This window comes from Bison bison, unplaced genomic scaffold (genome assembly GCF_000754665.1).
Source record: "Bison bison bison isolate TAMUID 2011002044 unplaced genomic scaffold, Bison_UMD1.0 scf7180017864098, whole genome shotgun sequence".
Lineage (NCBI taxonomy): Eukaryota > Metazoa > Chordata > Mammalia > Artiodactyla > Bovidae > Bison > Bison bison.
This window is the reverse complement of record NW_011494670.1, coordinates 3,902,971-3,911,846: the sequence shown is the minus strand read 5'-3', so window position 1 is coordinate 3,911,846 and position 8,876 is coordinate 3,902,971. Positions and strand designations below refer to the sequence as shown.

At 36.7% G+C, this 8,876-nt stretch overlaps 1 protein-coding gene across 7 annotated transcripts in view; it reads right to left on the bottom strand.

Annotated features, from left to right (window-relative positions):
- The window catches only part of BBX (bobby sox homolog (Drosophila)), a 299,118-nt gene that overhangs the window by 288,174 nt on the left and 2,068 nt on the right, over positions 1–8,876 (bottom strand). For all 7 annotated transcript variants that reach the window (XM_010838545.1, XM_010838550.1, XM_010838544.1 and 4 more), the window contains exon 2: positions 7,811–7,882. The gene's annotated coding sequence lies outside the window, so the exon portion shown is untranslated. The remainder of the gene's footprint in view (positions 1–7,810; positions 7,883–8,876) is intronic.

Genomic DNA, 8,876 nt, shown 5'->3' with positions numbered 1-8,876 from the left:
GACTGGATAAGGAATTTACTTCATAAAACAACAGGTGCCTTTATTTCACGTAGCCGTCCTAACGGCGTCTAATAACTGTTCCTAAAAGACTATATAAGGGACTGTGTAAGTATCAAATTCATAATTGACAACTTCATTATATGTAGTGATGAATACTAAAAGGACTCAAAAGCTACAAATAAATCTTTAAAATCAAATAATGGTAAAAAAAAAAAAAAACGTTCAATCCCACATTCCCATCCTCAGACATTTCTAGGCAGTATCACAGATGCACATTAGTGAATATAATTGGCTGAGAGAAACAGGACAGAGATAAAGGGGGAGAGAAGGAGGAGAGAAAAGGAAGAACAGAAGGGAGAGAGAGAAAAAAATAATAACTTCAGTAACACAAAATATAATCCAAGTTTGACAGTTGGATATAGAGAATTATTTTCTCATTTTGTTCCATGCTCCACAACATTCTCTTTGCAGTCAATGAGAACTCTACACTTGGGTGAGTTTTGAGAGGCTCACCAAAAGCTGAAAAATAACTCAGCAATTTTTAATATTAAAAGATTCAGGACTGCTAATAAGACTCCCTCTGAATGACTCAATCTGTAGCTTTCCCACATCAAAGGATGTAGTCGAATCAACAAATAAGAAGACTTTCTTTAGCCATTAATAGTTTTAATCTAACAAATGAAGATTAAGTCTTGGCCTAACAGTAGTTCAGACACAGCTACTACTTTATTCCTAGAGAGCTATATAGACTCTCACTTCATACTTTTCAATTTTATAGTGCTTTTTTATAGGAAATTAGAAGTACAGATAAAAGATTCAGCATTTCACAGTTAATTATTAAAAATAAAGATACCTAGGACCTCTATAAAATACAACCCAGGAACATTCTCACCTGAGAGGAAACCAAATTTGCAGAAAACACTTTCACTTTTACCTTTCTGACTGAAGGAAAGAAACATTCAAGTAGCAGAGTAATAAAGGAAATATAATTCCTTCATGAAACTTCTCCTAAGAGTAAACCGTAATGAAAGTAACCTAAGTTTTGTTCACTGTTATAAGCAATGTTCAACAAGGCACAAGTTTCAAAAGTTACAGCTATAAGTGTGTGTTTGTTTAATAAAATAAAAACTACAACAACCAAAAAAGAATCAACAATGTCAAAATGGATGGATGAGGTTCAGCTAGTGTGCATGTGATTGTGCGTGTGTGTATGTCTAAGCTTTCCTTACCCACAAGCCTTTCACTCTGCTCAATGCAGGAGGCACAAATGATTTTATGCACTGCCATTTTGTTTCCTTGTCTTGATAACCTCTGATGCCTTCCACATTTATATTTGAAGCCAAGGGTTTCAACAGACAGATAGTCTGAGTTAATATATGATGTTAACACGGCTTCCATGATCTATCCCCTTGCAATGAACTCAAAATGTTCAGATGATCCATGATCAAAATTAGCAAAAGGATTTTCATTGAGCTAAACGAGTAGGAATACCCTATATTTTCACTTTGTGAACTAAGAAAGTTAATACAATAAGATCACAATCCCTTATATGAAACCCTTAGGTCCAAGTACACATCAGATTTTTTGTGGGCTTTAAAAAGATCAGATTGAGCATATTGCATGCTTTATGTAACATTCGTAGCTCAATTTAGGTTAGTACTTCATTACGTACCATACTACTACTTACAGCAAAATATGTGAATATTCTAAGTGGGCTTTAAAAACTATTTTAAAAAGGCCCATGACAATCTGGGTCAGGTTTTGACATCAAGTGAGTTTTAATGTCAAACTTTTGGAAAAACAAAAACATTACTTTTTCAGAGGTATTTTTAGATACAAGATTGCAAATATATACCCAATACCACTCCAGATCAAGATACAGTTCACTAATTTATTAGAGATGAAAAAGTATGGCAAATTAAAATTCAGCAAAGTAAGATGTTCCTGGCAAATACATCCTTAAAAGCCAGGGAACAGCTGGGTGGTTCAGTTGTCAAGACTCTGCCTTCTCACTACTGAAGACCCGAGTTCAATCGCTGGTCAGGAAAGTAAGATCCCAGAAGCTGCAGGGTGCAGCCCCCCCCAAAAAAAAAAAAAAACCCTAGAAAGTTAGGAAATACAAAGGTTATTTCATTTTAATTTATTCAAATAAATTAAATGAACATTGAGACTACTTAAAAATAAATGTCTGTGTTAGAGGCAATGAGTATTCAAGTTTGAGAACCATAGTACTAATAGTCTTTGGTACTTCCCTTGCATTTAACCACAGGGTGCATATCCCCAGGCTTTTGATTTTCATACTGTTCAAGATTTCAGGGATTTAGGGTATTTCCCATCCATCCTCTCTCTAGTTTGTCCCTCTTTTCGATTAAAGTGCCATTTTGTATGATATAATTTGTTATGAACTTTGGATATAATGCTCCTCAATCTTCATGCCTTGACACAAACATGTTGTAACTGGTTGTGAAGAGTCCCCCCAAGTAATTAGTTATGAAAAATTAATGTACCACAGTTTAAAGGATTTTACAAGTATATATATGGGTGTATTCAAGATTTTCATCATAATAACATCACTCTTGCTTATTTTCTGACAGACTTTACTGAAAGGGAAAGAAATGGCTTTATCACACTGTGAACTACCTATATAGTCAACTGCATAATTTATCTATGTCTATCACCAAAGAATCATAGAGTCCCATATGAAAACATCAGTCGCATGCGTGTGGGTAGAAAGTTTGAGGAATGATGCTCTAAGACATTCCAGGATGCATCAAAGTCACTTGAGAGAAAGTCTAATGCTGTCAACTAACCATTCTGAATGGTGTCCTGTCCTGCGAGATATCTTTTTTTTAAAGAGGTACAAGAATCATTCCCCAAACTTCAAGAAGCACTGTACTTATATGTGGCATGCTTCAGCTGTTTTTTTCTTTTCTTCCCTTCTGGTTATTCTTATTTCCTTCAGTAATAACTTGCTTGTCCAGCACCCCACATTCAGTTAAAAATGCACCACTGCTTCATGATACTAGAGTTGAAACAAAAAACTGAAATGCACGGCCTTGAAAAACTTCAAACTTGGTGGGAGTTGGAGTGAGATGAGATATAACTATAAAAACATATCCTATTGAGTACTGTCTGTGGATAAGGGTCATTATAGACCTTACTGTCTTATGTAATTCTCATTCTGCTGTATGGTAAATATTAAGATGCCCTTTTGCACATATGATAATGGAAGTTTATTCTGTGTCCATATAAGCCCAAAGTCCCTCAGCTTATAAACTAGAGAGCCATCAAGAGTGAAACCCAGGGCTCTTCAGCTGCAAAGCCTCTGCTTCCTATTCTATACCTGCTACAGTGGAACATCTATGGAAGGGGATAAGGGTCCTCTGAGTATTGTAAACATGCTGACTGAAATACAGCCATACAATCTTGAAGCTCCGGAAGAGAGACCTCTGTAGTCAATAAACTCTAACTCCACATTCAAGTACGTAACGCCCATTCAATCTTTATCCATCAGTCCCTTAAATGAGAATTCCTCCAAGAGTATCAGGGGACCTCACAGCTGCTTCAGAATCACCAGCAGTATTAGTTAAAATGCAGATTCCAAGGCCCTACCCTAGATACACTGAATCAGAATATGAAGATGAGGGCTGGGGATTTCTATATTTTGCAAGCATACCGGTGTTTTTTTAATTTAAGTCATAAAATAAATTTCATGAATGACACTCTGTCTTTTAATAAAATAGTTTGAAACAGATTAGGTTTATAAAGGTTAGACAGGAATAGGAAATTATCAGAGCACTGCTCTTAGTACTGTTTCAGGAAACTTTTGTTCCAGGTTTTACATGTGTATTGGAATAGAAAAAGTATTTCTTACCACAAATCTCAAAAACATTTGAGAAATTCAGTTGTTTTAAGCAACTTTTATCCCCATTCTTATTTGTTCTTTCAAATAAGTTATTGATCATTTATTTAATTATTCCCTTTACAAAATATCCAAACTTGTGTCTTTTTCAGGATCTCAGTTATTTCAATCCAGGAGTTTCTGTTTTATTCCCTGATCTTTTCACCCAAGGGCTATATTTAACTACTGGTTTAATTATTTAATCAATATTTTACAATACTTTTCACTTTTCTAAGATTTCCTAAACTCCAATTCATTCTTAATTTTACTTTATATTTTATACAGCCTCCTCACGATCTGAAGTTATTTTACTCTATCTAGATCCTTGAACTGATATATTTTTAACTTATTAAACTTATATTTTGGAAGGTGTGTCAGTGTTTCATGGTCTATACTTAATCCTTTAAATCTTTCATTCCCTTACTCTTTCATTCTCTGTTTATATACACTTTTTAGACAGAATTCTTTATTGGCTTGTCTTCTCTTGCATTTCTGTTGTGTAATTGGTACTTATTTCAATTCTCACCTTATCTTTTCCTTTGAAAGAAAAAAAAAAAACCAATCCCTATTAACACATGAGGATTTTCTGGATATATCTTTACAGTTTTACAATGATGTCCTGGCATTTCAAGAAACTGTAATTGCCTTCTAAGGGATAACATGAACACATACGAATGTTGAGAGGCTAAATGCAAAAGATGCTCTCCTCAGGTATGACTTAAAACATAGAAATCTCTACAGTTCGACACAGTGTGTTGCGACTGCCCTTGAGGTAGTACAAGCTCACGGATGGAATTATAGTCACAGAATCTTCAAGATGGAAGAACATCCATTCAATATTTAGCCTTAGTTTTTACTACCTTCAGAGCAGTGTTTCTCAAAGTATGGCCTGAGGACCGCTTGCATCCAATTTACTTGGGGCATGTAATAAAAATGAAGGGGTGAAACTATAATGTTTTTATAATTTGGGTCTGTTTTCATTTCATATTGAGAGGAAGGCTGATTAAAAATACAGAAGATATCAGTCAGACCTATTTTAAAAGGTGCCTTTGGTAAGGAAATGTTAAAAACAAGGTGGACCTCAAACTACAAGTTCAAGAAAAGTGTCTTCTTCTTAAGCTAAATACCTGCTTAAGCTTAAATTTTAAAATATATTCCACACTGGTGGTGATGCAACATGCCAAATTAATTGCCTATATTTAGTAATTCAGAACATTTAAAAATACAATTTTAAACACTTCTGCACTCTTGCAATGGACTAGTAATTCCAGGGATTTCTTTTAGTATAGCAAAAACAGCCATATCTATAGTGAGGCTATTTTCAAAAACTTCTTTTAATAGGGTTGAACTGTGAAGTCTTTACCACTTCTATTAAAGACTTCTAATATTAAAGTAATTGATATTCATGGTAGGATCCCAGTAAAAATATGGCCCTTGCTTTAACCACATTCTTTATGAAATGTTGGAAAACATAAACCGTAAGTATATTGACTGATGATTAATAATTAGAAATTACATCTGTAATTTTACTGAAAAATATGGCTTTAAAAAACTTTAGCTGATGAATTAGACTTTCATGAGCTGTGCCACATTATTTTAAGGTCGTTGGTCCTTTAACTATACACAAAAAACATTATCAATTACATAGTTACTTACAGCACAAGCAAGCCATAATTATATATTCATCCTCACTTTCACTCAGAGCTATGTTTTAAATTCAATGTCTAAACAAATCTGTCTCAATGGATGAAGTATAAAGAACAAATCTATAAGGTCAAAGGTCCTACATACTTTTCAAGTTGTACAGCAGAGCTAGATATACATTAAAAGCAGAGCTACTTCACAAACTCATAAACCTGGAACTTTTTTTTAAATTTGGATATAAAAATCAAGATGGATATTAAAAAAAAGAAAGTATCAAAATTGCAAAGTTCTATTAGTATCTAAGACCCTAGGGGAAGATTCTTCCTAAAACTGCCATAATACATACAAAGATGTACCACTAAGAAATAACATAGATGAACCCCTCTTTCAATAAATGTGAAATGCAAATTAAGATTTCCGTTTCAGAATTTAATAGAGGTATGCAGAATAATAAAATAGGAGGTTTGAAAACTCTTGGCCATATAGAAGCAAAACTCGTATCTAAAATCTTATCTTGAAAAATTAAGCCTTATAAACCAAGCCAAATAACTTGTATTTCATTGTCAGTGTGACTTTTTCAAATCACTACTTCAAGTTTTACACTATAAAAACTACTCTGACTTCAAAGACCAAGACTTTGCTTGAAAATATTGTTTTAATGAAGCAGTTATTTGATATCTCAAACAAATGCAAGAACTCATCAGATCGCTTTTATTCTGGAAATTGCTGATTCCCATTTTAAATTCTGAATTGGTAAAACACATTTCCATGGGGAAAGAACTAACATTAAAAGTTTGCGACAGTGAACAAAATAATGTGCCTCACATGTATAAATGTGGTGTTCTTTAGTAATCAGGAATGCATTTTGAATACTCTTGCCATATGTTCAAAAATGAAAAACTTCTCTTGCAAACAAGCTTAAAAAAAAAAATCAAAGAAGCTGAAATCCCATATTTCAGTTTGCACTAAATTCATCTTACAGACCCATCTCATTCTGACTGTTATGCATGTGACGTATTAGGAGGCTCTCCTAACTATCTGAAATAACAAGATATTTTACATTCCATTAAAGAAAGCTGGATACAGAGCTTCTGTTATATATCATCTAAAGTTCTCAGCAATGTCAAAGTATACTTTGCTACCATACAGAAAACAGAAAAACTACCAGAAAAGCTTGGTCTTCAAATTCAATTTCTCTCAATATTAAGACAATCTTTTGGTGACACACAGTATTACAGCAAGTCGTGGAACAAAACAAAAGAAGGTCCCTTTTCTTTTTCTTTTATCGAAAACTGAATTCAAGTTCATTTTCATTCACAAAATACAGTCTGTCTTCATTATGATACTATTACAAAGCACCAAAACTGATTTACATAATTTGTATGACCAGTTTTCTTAAATTATCAGCAATTTAAGAATACCTGAGGTGTTTCTTGCAGTGGAGGAGCAAAATTACACGTTGGTTTTCTGAAGTTTGGGCTTACCACGCTGCTTTCAAATGTTAAACCCTCAGTTTTCACCTAGAAGGCTACTTCTCAAAAACAAACTTTTTAGGCACTTACTGTCCCACATTATTTCACCAACTTTTCCAATTAGGGGCACAGATCTGAAAAGAGTACTTAGCAACAGATTTCAAAGTTGCTATTTTTCACATACACAGACTGTCAAAATATACCCAATTTCTCCAAATTTAGAAGTTCTGAAGCAAATTCAATGCATTAGGACAGTTACTTGCTTCTGAATCAAGCTGATACACTAAATGCTAGATTTACCACACTGCCCAGTCCACCTTCCCTACTACAAGGGTAACTGTCATAAACAGCACAAGTTCCCAAGAAAAGAGTGCCCAGAAAAAAGTAAACAAATGTCAGATACTGTAATTTAGAGAGGTCTTCTGGGCAATGCTTCCTTGGGTTTTTTAATAATTCTCTCCACTCACAAGCTACAATCTTTCTACAATATTATCTAGCATCAAATTCCCTAGGCCTTCAACTCTATGCAAAATTTCATTATGAAATAAAAAGAGAAAATAAGTATTCAAATGACACTTGCAGAAAAATATTAAACGGACATTTAAACTGTGTTAAAATAATAATACCCATAGCCGAATTCTAAATACTAAAAATCTGCTATGGGAAACTCAATGGGACAAGATTTCTGGGGTGCTACAAGCCCAAAAAGGCATCTTCTGACGTGTACAGTAAGGACCCTTAGGTCATTACTAATATCAGCTAGCTTCCCTATATGAAGAGTTTGCATACTTACTCAGGAAGGCAAGTGGAAAGTACACAGAGAGGAAGATGAACTGCGGCAAAACCTCTGTCATATGATAGTGACCTATAAAGTATCAAATAAAGGTACATCATCAGTATGATATAGCTTTACAGTTGAGGGCGAACTCCTGCAACATCTACGAAGGAAGGACCCCGAAACCCAGGAGGCCCGCTCCCCACCAACCACTCCTTCTCGCCATCCCCACCCCTACGTGCTGTGGGGCAATTAAGGGAAAGAGCTCCCAGTTTTCCAAGGGCAGAGGCTGAGGGTAGCCCAGTTGGCATTCTAGGGTGTCTCCAGCACACTTTCACCCTACTCCCGGTAATGTACAAGGCAGAAAGTTGATCAATTCGGCACACCCCAAACCCACGCCGTGCTCATTTATCAACTTGCACAAGTGATCGCCGTCCCCAGGAGAAATGCACCAGGAACCAAATCATGGCAATCGACAGGCAGTCCGAATCTCCCAGTGCTCAGAAGCCGGCCGGAGGTGGCAAGGCGAGGCAGCGGGTCCAGGTAGCGCAGCCCTCAGCCCTGCAGACCTGGGCGGCCACATATGTCGCCCAAACGCCCGGCCCCGGTCACAATCCCGAGATTAGAGATCGGAACCGAGCGGGGAACACATTCGCCAGAGCCCCCGGTGTCTAGTGCAGGGCCACCAGGTCGGGGTGGGGGGAGATGGGAAACGGAGAGGGAGGAAGGGAGCGAGGGATCCCACCCCGGCTTTGTTGCTGGTCACCATCAAGTTTGCATCTTAGTACAAAATGTCGATCTTAAAGGCTGACAAGACAGAGGCAGAGGGAGAAAGAGAAAGGGAATAGAGTCCATCTTGCTTTGGGGAAGAGGGGGGAGAAAAAAAATGAAGTGTAAATCCCACACTCCGGGCGTAAAAGTCGGCTAAACACCTTTCCATAACGGAGAAGCAACGAGTGGGGTGGCCCCGTCGCCGTGCCCGCTCGAACTGGCGGCGGTCTGGGCAGAAAACACCTCCCTCTCCTCGTCTTCCTCCTCCTTCCCCTCCTCCTCCTCCTTCTCCTCCTCCTCCCGCGGGCCCCGG